Here is a 12,279-nt window from a genome sequence, read left to right as displayed (position 1 = left end):
GGCGGATCTGCAGTGATTTCGCACTAGAAGCGCCGGCGCAGCCCATTGCGCCGGCTACTTCCGTCGCTAAGCCAGCGCAAACGGAAACCGCCAAGAAGCAGGAAAACATTTGCGCTGGCTTAGCGACGGAAGTAGCTGGCTCTTTGGGCTGCGCCGGCGCTTCTAGTGCGAAATCACTGCAGATCCGCCGGCGTGAGGAGGGTCGTCGCGCCAGTAAAACGTAAGTGCGAAAACACCCTCAGAGAAGTTTCTGGTTTTTACAGCAACTCAGTTGGATAATGGCTTTCCTCACATCAGAGACCTTTGTGCATGCCTAGAGTAGACTGCCAGATCCATTCTGGTTTCTCCAATACATGCTGGCTGACTAGACTAGTTCTATTCCACCTTCCAGCCAGACTTAACTGAGTGGCATCCAGCCATTTCCCCATTCCTGAAATCATGCATAAACACATAAAAAAAACCTTTCTGCATATAAGAAAAAGCAGCCTCATTGCAGTTAACCACGTTTTTATGATGTTCTACATTTCACTTTCTGTCTCTACAAATAAGAACAGAAATTGTGCCCTCCGCACACACTTGTCCCTCTAGTAGCCCTGGGTCTGGAGTTATCAATGGTGAATGGATTCAGAATAAACACACTAGCCATTTTCCAACTCCCATTTTCTCCATACCAACTTCTAAACACTTCAAGAATGCACCTTTAATTTTCAACTTGGCTCATCTCTGAAAATAACTTGAAAATTGGGGCATCATTTCCTTCTTTCCTTTTACAAACAATGAGGTGCCTGACTTTATTGAACTTGACATTAGCAGCTGAATAATCTCTTAAGAAGCATTTTTACATATTAAATTTCAGTCTTGGAGGAATAGCAAACAAAAAAAAATGCATTGGTATAAATAGGAGAAAAAGAAAATGAACTGAGGAAGCATATAAATAGCTCTTCTCATTTCCATGGTAGCCTAATTCAAGGCAGGGGCAAGAGTACGTGATAACAACAAACACATTTGATGAAAGAGAAACCTTCAACTTCTGTGCTTGAGATGTGAACTGAGCCAAATGATCTCTTCAGAAAAACCTAATATTGTAGTTGCAAGAATCTCTTACATGGATTTGTGAATTAATGTATTTTCTTGTGCTCTGATGTAATCAGAGATGGGTGAATTCTCTTTCAGTTGAATCATAATTACAAGTGACATCTTGAATAGCTTGAAAAAAATACTAAGGTCGTTTTCGCACTCACCTCCAGCCGGCGCGACCCCCCTCTTCACCACGCAGGATCTGCGCGGATTTCGCACTAAATGCCGCGGAGTAGCCTTTTGCACCGGAAACTCCCGGCGCAAAAGCCGCTCAAACGCCAAACTGCTTTTTGGCGATTTACGTTTGAGCGGCTTTTGCGATGGGAGTTTCCGGCGCAAAAGGCTGCTCCGCGGCATTTAGTGTGAAATCCGCGCAGATCCTGCGCGGTGAAGAGGGGGGTCGCGCCGGCTGGAGGTGAGTGCGAAAATGACCTAAGTTTTTAATACGGATGACTATGAAGATCAGAATCTGCAGCTGAATCAGCCCCCATCCCTGCCTATTTCAGACCACTTATCAGATCAAATATGGTATGTGGTAGATGAGCAGTCTAAGACCAATTCCCCACTAGGCTTGTTCCTGTGTCAGAGCCTTTTTTCCCCTGGCACTTCTGTCCAATTTTGCACAAACTGCCACAGGACTATGACTTGCTCTGCCTCTTTCCCACTGCAAGCAAGACCTTCTGAAAACTGATTTCTGCTTGCCACAGAAAAGAGTTAGGCAAGTCACAGCCCTGCAGCAGCTTGTACAAAATCAGACAGAAGTGCTGGGGGGGAAAGGGCTCTGAAACTGGAACAAGCCTAGTGGGGAATTGATCTGTCTGCATTTTTCCATTTTGTTTTACATATTGAAAACAATTTGGTTGAAAAACCATGGGTGCCTTTTTGGTTCCTGTGATTCAGGGGTAATTTGAAAACTGCATCCAGGTGTTCACTAAGGTTCTTTGGAGTCTACTAAATGGTGTCTAAGTGTGGACAGCAGAAAAATTAGGCCCCATTGCCATGATTCAAAGACAATTGCAAAGGCACCACTCAAGTCTACATTAATTACAGATCCCATACATATACAATGATTTCCTCTATTAGTGAGCTGGATTTTTCTTGTTCTTGTATTTTTCCATTGGTTTCTCTCTGCTTTTATTAGGAACATCAAAGTGGTGTTCCAAACAGGGCTAAATCAAGAAGGTGGTAGTAGTGGGGAGGCCTCTTCTGAAAACTTTTGGCATTCACAAAAAGTAACCCTCAAATCCCAGCACATTCATTCCTCCCAAACAGAGTACCAATCCCACTAAGGCATTGCACTTTATGATTGAGGGCATTTCTACACAGAGTTTTGCTGTAGCTTGGTTTCCTAACTGCATTGGGTTCCACCTAGTTTATAAACTGTATTTGCCACCCCAGTCTGAATAACGAGACAGACAACAAGATATGGATTAAAGGGCTACTTTATTAACTTTAAACAGAAAGGGGAAAAAGCAGTGGGGACAGGTTAAGCCAGGGGTCAACCAGACCACCTTCTTAACCTGGAACTGGGCGAGCCCCAGGCTCCGGGTGGGAGCCAACCCAATGGCTCAAACCCAGCCGGCCAGGCACAAGATCCCGTTCACCTACGCTCCACCATCCCCCAAGCCGTACAGCTGGGGATGTGGACAATTCCAAGTGGTGGGATCCCAAGGCTCCATAGGGCCAACCTTGGGCCGTACAGCTTAACGGTCACCCCAGGGATGCCATTCACTCAAATGGTGCAGTGCCGCGGGAGCTCACCAATATCCCACACAACATGTTCCCAACAATAAACAGCCACAGACAGAGCCAAGCCTCAGCTTAGGCAACTGTCCCCCACGTAACCAGGAATATGTTCTAGCCCTTGCCTTAACTCAGCCACAAGGCCTTGTGCCCTAACAAAGCATGGACCCCATCCGGCCTGTGCAAACCCTCGCAACAGGCCTCATGAATGGATACGGCACATAGAAAAACCCAACCCTCCTCTGGGGCTATCCACAAGGCCCAGTTAGCCTTCTTCCGGGCCCGCTCGAACCTGCTGGGTCCCGAGCTGCCCGCCACTGCCGGCACGGCAGCATGTCTGACCACAGGCTGAGGATGCCCAGGCACATACTACCGATCCCGGTGATATCATCTTGGGCCTGACACGAAAGGGCCTTACCCATGAGTAAGCCCAAAACGTTCTCCCCCAAGTGAATCACCAAAAAATGTGGCGGGGGGGCCACTTTTCCCAAATAAGTGGAAGAGCCCCGACCCCCTCATGCCCCGCCGTCCCCGCGACTCAATGACCGCCCGCTCACTCAGGCCTCACTGAGAACTGCTGGTGCCCTATGAGCATGATGTGCCGCCCAAAAGATAATACTGTGGCCACAAATGAGGATCCTCCTTTTTTCCACGCCAGCCACAGCACCTAGAAAATAGAAAACCGTTAGGACACATCCCAACAGTACAAATTAATCTATATAAAGGTGAAAAGGATGATGCTTCCCAGATCCTAAATGAATGAGTACCGAATTTCACGCCACACAGGCCCAATTCTTGCCAAGGACCAACTCGGGATGGACCAAACTCGAAATTTAGTCAAGGGGGTGGAGTTGTTATGACAAACCATGGACCCTTCGCCGACCCTCTCAACTCAACTTAATATTCGAGGGCCGTCACCGGACACAACTCCTCTTCTGCGCAATGTCCTAATGTGACCATGCAAACCCGTTGCCACTGATCTGTCTTGTATCGATGAACCAGCAAAGAACCTGGCCATCCAAGAGCTTAACATCCCCCACCTGGAGTGTCCAAGCCAACGAGTCGGTGTGGGAGAGCACCACTAGCTCCGACACCCGCAAAACCCATCAAGGGGGCTGCATGAAATAGTGCCAATTAAACACAGAGGCACAAACCAGGGCCCAGGTGTCATATAGCCTGCAGGATAGGTGGGAAATCGACTGGCGACGGTCTGATGGTCCACCCACCTCCTGAAACCATCTTCCAACATTTTCGCAATACAGAGGTCTTTAGTCACCTCCGAATAGCCCCGAGCCTTCTGGTAAGGCCACCGCCATAAGCTGGCCAGTGATGGATTTCACCGGAAGACCCCCCCACTTCTGCCAACACAAAACTGCAGCAGGTGCTCCGCCGGAGCCGTTGCTAAGGCACGGTGAATCACCAGTCTAACTTCATCCATCCAATCCACCACATCCGCAGGGATGTACACGGGAAAAAATCCGGAGTTAGCTGCAAAAAACGCCCCATCTGTTGGCAGGACAGGGTGTCCACCACTCCATTACTAATGCCCAGCACGTGCTTTGCCAAAACAAAACATTAACCTAAAACAGTGCAGTATAAATGCCCTGACCCACCTCAAGACCGGTGGGGACCTAGAGGCAAGACTGTTGATGACGTGGACAACTGCCATGATTTCACACCCAAAACTGCACTGTGTGATTGGCCAGGGAGTGACCCCAAAGAATATAGTTACCACTATGGTAAAGAACTCCAAAAGTCAACTTACGGCATAACTCAGAACCCAACCACTCCCTTGGCCAACGTTCGGCACACCAATGCCCCCAAAATACACCCGAAGCCAGTGTAATCGGCAGCATCCAAAACGATTTGCATTCAGCCTCCCACTGCATAACACCTCTCCCAAAGGAAATGCCATTAAAATCCCTCAAAAAGGTCTCCCATGTGTTAAGGTAGTTGCGGAAACCCCTGGTCACACGGGTATAGTGATATGGTAAACACAGGGCTGCCATGCCATCACAGAATTGAAGAGAAAAAGGCCCACCCCGGGGCCACCACTTTGCAAAGTTCAGGGTCCCATGAGCTGCTATAACTCGAGGAGGGTGACCTTACGCTTAACCTTCACCACTGTCACACACGCCTGCAAGTTCTCCAACTGATCTAGTGGCGACCGGGATCGCTGGCACACTGTATCCAGCTCAATCCCCAAAAGAGTCAAAACTGTAGTTGTGCCCTCTATCTTCTCCTTGGCCAAAGAACACCTGACTTGCCGCCAGCCGTTAAAACACCATAAACCATCATAAGCATTACCCAAAACACAACTCAGCCGGGATGAGCCGGCATCGTTGACCGACCGCCCCCTGAGGTAGGATAACGATGGATAAGACGAAACTCACCCATGGCCTTCTTGGGGACAACACCCAAAGGTGACACCCACAAATGTGTCACCGGAGGTGCCATGAAAGGATGAAGGACTCGCCCCTCAGCACCCTCCCTCCTAATCTTGGCCCTAACAACTTGCTCCAAACCGCGCACTGACCGCAAGTTTGAGCGAGAAAACGGGGTATGAGGACCTTGGTAAGAAATTCTAAACACTCGTAAAAACTTGCCCCAAAATAGCCACACTCATCTGCCCGCAGGTAAACCTGCAACCACTCTCTGAGAACCCTCACTTGCATGGGGCTAGGCCCCTTTTCCAGGATGCCGGTTGGGCCCGCCCCCCATGCCACTTGTTAGCCCCTTATGGCCTGGATCTATTACAGGCCGTAAAGGCCTGGGGGCCACCACACAATGGACATTAAAACCTGCACCCGCAGGCCTTTTTGCCGCACACACCTAGGGAGGTAAACTCCCAGCAAGCCCTTGGCTGAACAAACTGCCCTGCAACAGTGCGGGTGCTAGGAAAATGACTATCTTCTGAACCAGATGAGCATCCAAAGTCGCTGACCAATCCAGTCCCACGAGAGACCAGGATTAACAGCCGCTCGCATAGGGAGTTCCTCATTATACTGCAGCTACGCCCCCCCCCCCCCGAAAATCGCTATACGCATGATAAAATTCGCAATACTGAAAGAAGGGGATGGGGCGACCGTCCACGGCTGGGCCCTGTCAATAACCCCTGCATAAATGAAGAATTTCATTTCAACCATGACCTTTTCCCGCTTCAACTTCTCTTTATCCTTTATGTCTCACTCCCCTTTGGATTTCTTTTCCAATTCCCTGTGTAAACGGCTGAAAACCTCTACATATTCCCCTTTTAAAATCTTCTCCCTAGCCGCTGTAAGATGATCACCCAGTGGCATAGACGGCTCCCTGAAGGGTAGCGCATGAAAAGCCACTGCACTATAAGGGACCAGGGGGGGAGGAATCCCCAACCCCCACACTATTGCGTAGCCCACACAGGATAACAAAAAAGGGGGGGTGGTTTTCTGCCAACCCCACGGCAGCATGCTCTTGACTGGCAAAGGCCCGGCGACCAGCAGCTGCTGGTCCGGCAAACCTTTCCAAGGCGCCTCTGCCGCGCGCAGCTTCTACTACGCAGCCGAAGCTGGCCCCCACGGGGGGGGGGAATCAGCTGGGCTGCGGCTCCTCGCGCAGCTGCCCAGGCACACACGGCCAAAGTCCCTTTTCTGTAGATGCACGGGACAGAGCCCAGGGCCCTCTGCACGCCAAGCAGAGGTCCCACCCCAGATCCACAGCCTGTCCGGGACCAGGACAGCAGCTGCTGGTTCGGCAAACCTTTTTGACAAGCTGCACGCCACTCCAAAGCTGACCCCCGTGGGGGGGGGGGGATCAGCTGGGCCGCGGCTCCTCGCGCTGCTGCCCAGGCACGCACTGCTCCTTGGCTTGTAAAACAAGCCGAAAAAACACCACATGCGCTCAGGGCCCACAGACCGCACAGCTGATGTGCGGCTGATCAGGCCGAGAGTGTGATTCCAACTGCGCCACGGGAGGCGGGGCTGGCCTTATAAGGCCGCCCACGCCCCCGCCTCAAAGAAGAAGAGTCCACTGTCTCCTCCTTCCGGGGAGGCAATGGACAGCCCCCAGCCTAGCGTGGCTGAATGGCCGCTCGGCTGGGTGGGGGCCGAATTGCTGATAATTGCTCATTGTGTTTTTTCCCCTCCAAGTTTCCCCGGTTGTTGTTTTTTTTCTGACCACCCAGAGGGAACACACCTGTTAGGGTTGCCAATCCCCAGGTGGGGGCAGGGGGTCCCCCGGTTTGGAGACCCTCTCCTCGCTTCAGGGTCATCAGAAAGCGGGGGGAGGGGAGGGAAATGTCTTTTGGGAACTCTATTATTCCCTATGGAGATTTATTCCCATAGAAAATCATGGAGAATTGATCTGCGGGTATCTGGGGCTCTGGGGGGGGCTGTTTTTTGGTGTAGAGGTACCAAATTTTCAGTATAGCATCTAGTCCCTCTCCCCAAAATAACCCCCACGTTTCAAAAAGTTTGGACCAGGGGGTCCAATTCTATGAGCCCCAAAAGAAGGTGCCCCTATCCTTCATTATTTCCTATGGAAGGAAGGCATTGAAAAGGCATGCAGTCCCTTTAAATGTGATGGCCAGAACTCCCTTTGGAGTTCAATTATGCTTGTCACATCCTTGTTCCTGGCTCCACCAACAAAGTCCCCAGATATTTCTTGAATTGGACTTGGCAACCCTAACACTTGTAGTCTTTTTTTCTGTGAAGACTTTGGAGTTTGCTCCACTTTTTCTGGCACTTTTAAAGATGCTTCTCATATCCAGGAGTCATTTTGTAGAAAAAAGAGGTGCCAGAGCTCATTAGCACAACTCATTTGACTCACACCCCTGACATCACTGAAGGTGTACTAAATTATATCAGCTCAGCATCTATCTTAAAATGCTTCTTGAACTATGATTGTCATAATAAAACCTTACTCCCATCATACTTTTTAAATTACTTTCTCCTATGTGGCCACAGTGGCATGATGAAGATTTCCATCTGCCCGCTTTATATGTTTTGGTTATTTCCCATTTTTTTTTTGTTTTGGGGGGGGAGATATTAGAAAGTTTGTCAAAACAAAAAGTCCAGCAAAATTCTCACAGGGGAGGTTAAACAATGAGCCCAGAAGCAAGTATTTGGGGGAGGGATAAGAAAGAAAGAGCACCATAGAGTTTAGAGATTCTAGAGCTCTGCTCCTGTGAACTCCTGCCCAAAATGAGGCCTGCCCATATCCATCTACTTTTCTGCCCTACTTCATACCCATAGCCTTCTTTTTCTGAGGTGCCCCTGTTTTCACTGGAGGCAGCTGCCTTCTTCTTTTTGTGACCTGAGCCTGCTTGCTTTATTGTTTTTTTTTTTTAAATGAAATGGTAAATGAAAGAAAACATAAATACTTTTGTGTTTTACCATGCTTTGTTTGGTCGAGGAAGCTGGAAGACAGTCAATATCATTGATCACTTTTTTTCCAAAGTCTCAGCTATGTTCTTTTTATTGATCTTCTTGGGTAACAAGATTTCTTCTGGGTGGTTTTGCTTACCTGTGTTGGAGGATGGACTTTTTTCACTTTTGAAACAATACCTGGAATATTGCTGTTTTCCACCCAAAAGTTGGATCTTTTTATTATTATTTTTTTCCAAAATCAATAGCAACTGGTCAATGTTCTTTGGGAAGAGGTTGTGGAGTAGCAGCATAGACTGTTCTGTCCTTGTTTCCATCACTGTTCTGATGTACCTTATGTAGAGCCCAGGATGATCTATCTGGAGAAGCTGCTGTGCTCCCACAGGACAGGTCACTTTAAACCACCCTGAGTTAACATCTTCATTTTTCTGGGACTTTCCACAGTAAGAACTGAAATCCCACACTGTGTTTAGGACTATTCCATCTTAAAAAGCAGCATCTGCTTTATTATCTGAACATGCAAGGAATCTTCCAACATTAGAAATAACATTTTCAGCCAGAAGGACCAGTAACTTTTCTCTTCCACCTGATTCAAAGGACACTTTCCAACAGTAGGAACTGTTATTGGGGGTTAAAGAAAGGAGGGCCTCAAGATCATGTTTAAGAACACTTATTGCTTAAGTAATAATTCCACACAGAAAATAGAGACTCCCAGGCATGTTGGGTGGCAGGCTGCTTATGGAATACATTTTTTCTGCTCTTTGTTTTGTGTCTTCCTGAACAAAATAATGAGTGAAGCATTTCCCCAAAAATGAACCTTCAGATTTGGAAACTGATCTATCCCCAGGGTAAATTTTGATACTTTTAAAACCAAGGAGAAGCTTGTAAAGGATACTCTTGCTCCAAACAACTTTTATCGGTTGGGTATGTGAATAATGTCCTATATCCACCTTTTGCTCAGAGAATAAGTGACTGGAATTCTAGCTATGAAAGGATGGTGCTACACAGCTCATTTGCAATGCCAAAGGCAGGCAAGTAACAGTCCTAGAGTTTTCACATTCCATGGAAACTTCAGTTCCCCAACTCTATGATGTCTGGTTCCCTCATCAGACTCATTACTAGCACATGTATGATAAAACATAGAGGTCAATGACAAAGGGTATTTTCAGGGGTCATTTTGTAGAAAAAGAGGTGGTGGAGTTCGTTAGCACAACTCATTTGAATAACTCATTGAATATACCACACACCCCAGACATCACTGGAAGGTGTACTAAATTATATCAGCTCAGCATCTACCTTAAGGTGCTTCTTGAATTATAATTGTCTTACAATCATACTTTTTAAATTACTTTCTCCTATGTGGCCACAATGGCATGATGAATCTGGGGTAGGTATTTGTGGATTTCCTGCATTGTGCAGGGGGTTGGACTAGATGACCCGGGAGGTCCCTTCCAACTCTATGATTCTAAGATTTCCATCTGTCTGCTTTATATGTTTTGGTTATTTTCCCATTTTATGTGGGGGAAAATATTAGAACGTTTGTCAAATCTTAAGAGTTCAGCAAAATTCTCACAGGGAGTTTGAACAATGGAGCCCAGAAGCAAATATTTGAGGAGGGGTATAAGAAAGAAAGAGCACCATACAATTTAGAGGTTCCAGAGCTCTGCTCCTGTGGCCTCCTGTCCAAAATGAGGCCTGGGTATTTCAATTATTTTGGGGAAGAAGACACAGACAAGTGTTGGATAATGCTACAATATTCATATGAGCAGTGCGGAAAGGCTCATAGATCTCATCTTTTTAATGGGTGGTACTTGAGCAACTCCCAGATTTGTTCACGAGTATGATTTTCAGCATTCCTGCAGCGTTCATGGGCCTTCTCTTCCATTTACAACTGCTGAGAGACATAATGTGGCTTGGATCTTGAACACCAGTCATTTGTTGATTTTTTTTACAGCTGCTCTCCAAAAGAGGCAATGGTATTGACAACTGCTGGCTAACCATACATAGGAACTCCATTGAAAATTCTTGCTAGAGTTCTGACAAAAAAAGACATGTATGACCACTGGAAGAAGAAACTTTCATTCCACCATTGCACCTACATATCAACCCACTAGCAGCATCAGGATGAGACCACATGGCTTAACAGACATTTGTGAAAACAATTTCCCCCCCTTTCAGTAGGCATAAGATTTGAAGGTGCAGAAAGGGAATCAGAATATTGATTCCTGAAATCTACTGCTTTTAGAAGCTGTTTCCAGTAGAGACTAACAGCAAACTGTGTCCTTTAGTGAACCCTCTCAGCCGGCTGCATTGAGTGGGTAGAAGGAGGGATGGCCTTCTCAAATAAAAACTCAGAATCTGCAAGGAGAAAGAAATATTCTGGATCCATTCATATAGTGCACTTCCACAGAATTGTTCTCATAAAGGATCATCAGGCTTTCAGTATCCATCACCAACAGATAGCTATCCAAAGAGATCCCCTGCCCAATCTGCACTGGCTGCCAATAATATACGGGTCCGGTACAAGGTGCTGGTTATTACCTTTAAAGCTCTATATGGCCTAGGACCTGCCTACCTTAGGGACCATCTCTCCCCACATGTTCCCCAGAGAGTACTGAGAAGGGGTTCTCAAAACCTGCTTGTAATCCCCGGGCCAAAGGAGGCCCGTCTGAAATCTACCAGGGACTGGGCCTTTTCGGTAATGGCGCCTTGCTGGTAGAACCAGCTGCCGGAAGAGGTGAGGGCCCTGCGGGACCTTGGACAGTTCCGCAGGGCCTGCAAGACAGTCGTCTTCTGGCTGGCTTATAACTAACTGACACTGGAAACTTTGGACGGTTGCAGTGTACATTTCGACAGACCGCTGGTTTATATGTTTTATTATCTTACTGTTGTAAATTGTTGTAAATTGATGTTTTAAAGCTAAACCTATGTTAGATTTTATATGTTGTAAATAAATAAACAAACAAACAAACAAACCTGGAGCCGATCCAGCTGTCTTCTTTTTTTAACATTGCATTTGTGTTGATACAACACTGTAGAAGACAACCACACACTGGGTTTTTGAGGGGTGGAGTTGCCATGAATTTGTTAATTTCATACCAGATTTAATTTTGTAACTCATCTGGTCAGCCCCAACAATTTCCCACAAGGTCATATATAAATACTGCTTGCACTGAATTAAGTCCCACTGAATTCTGTGCAGCTTACTCTCAAGTAAGCATGCATAGATTTGCAACTGGGGCAAGGGCTGAAATGTTAACAAATGCAAAGTACATCCAGAAAAGTGCCCACAGCATTTTCCAGTTTTTAATAGGCCTCCTTCTAATGACAGAAAAACAACTAGCCCCCATAGTATTCCACTACATGGCTACAACATATGAGGAAGGAAGAAAGGAAGGAAGGAAGGAAGGAAGGAAGGAAGGAAGGAAGGAAGGAAGGAAGGAAGGAAGGAAGGAAGGAGGGAGGGAGGGAGGGAGGGAGGGAGGGAGGGAGGGAGGGAAGAAAGAAAGAAAGAAAGAAAGAAAGAAAGAAAGAAAGAAAGAAAGAAAGAAAGAAAGAAAGAAAGAAAGAAAGAAAGAAAGAAAGAAAGAAAGAAAGAAAGAACCACCACCCTCAGTTGTAACGAAAACACTGGTTGAATAGGGTTTTTTTTTTTTTTTTACATGAAGCAGAAACTAGGGCCGTTTTCGCACTAGCGTTTACTCCGGCGTAGCACCCCATTTACCTCCGGATCTTTTCCTGGTTTTCGCACCTGTTGCTCCGGCGCTGCGTCTTGCTCCGGTGCTGCAGGGGTTTCATGCTGGAGTATCTAGATCCACCTCCTTCCGGAGTTTTTGAAAACCTCCGGATCCACACCGGATCCACTCCTCGGAGTTTGCTGTGGGAAATCCATCCACGCCGGATCGACTGCTTTGTGGGCGTCACCCTCTCCCTTTCCGTCCTCCCACCCCATCCACCCCCTTGGCCAATCATCAGCCGTTCGCGGCGCTTCCCAAAAGTGCCCGCGCGGCCATTTTTTTTAAACTTCATCTTTCTTGCGTAATAGCGATATTTCAAAATTAACAAATAGAAAAAAAAACCCTCCTGAAGCGGCGGGTAT

The 12,279-nt window shown here is 47.1% G+C and overlaps 1 pseudogene; it reads right to left on the bottom strand.

Moving 5' to 3' along the window:
- The window catches only part of LOC132589570 (uncharacterized protein C5orf34 homolog), a 106,609-nt pseudogene extending 95,979 nt beyond the window's left edge, over positions 1-10,630 (bottom strand).
- Between the last annotated feature and the right edge of the window lie 1,649 nt (positions 10,631-12,279).

Source organism: Heteronotia binoei, chromosome 21 (assembly GCF_032191835.1).
Source record: "Heteronotia binoei isolate CCM8104 ecotype False Entrance Well chromosome 21, APGP_CSIRO_Hbin_v1, whole genome shotgun sequence".
Taxonomy (NCBI): Eukaryota; Metazoa; Chordata; class Lepidosauria; order Squamata; family Gekkonidae; genus Heteronotia; species Heteronotia binoei.
Note: the sequence above shows the minus strand (reverse complement) of the source record. Positions and strands in the feature narration are given on the sequence as shown.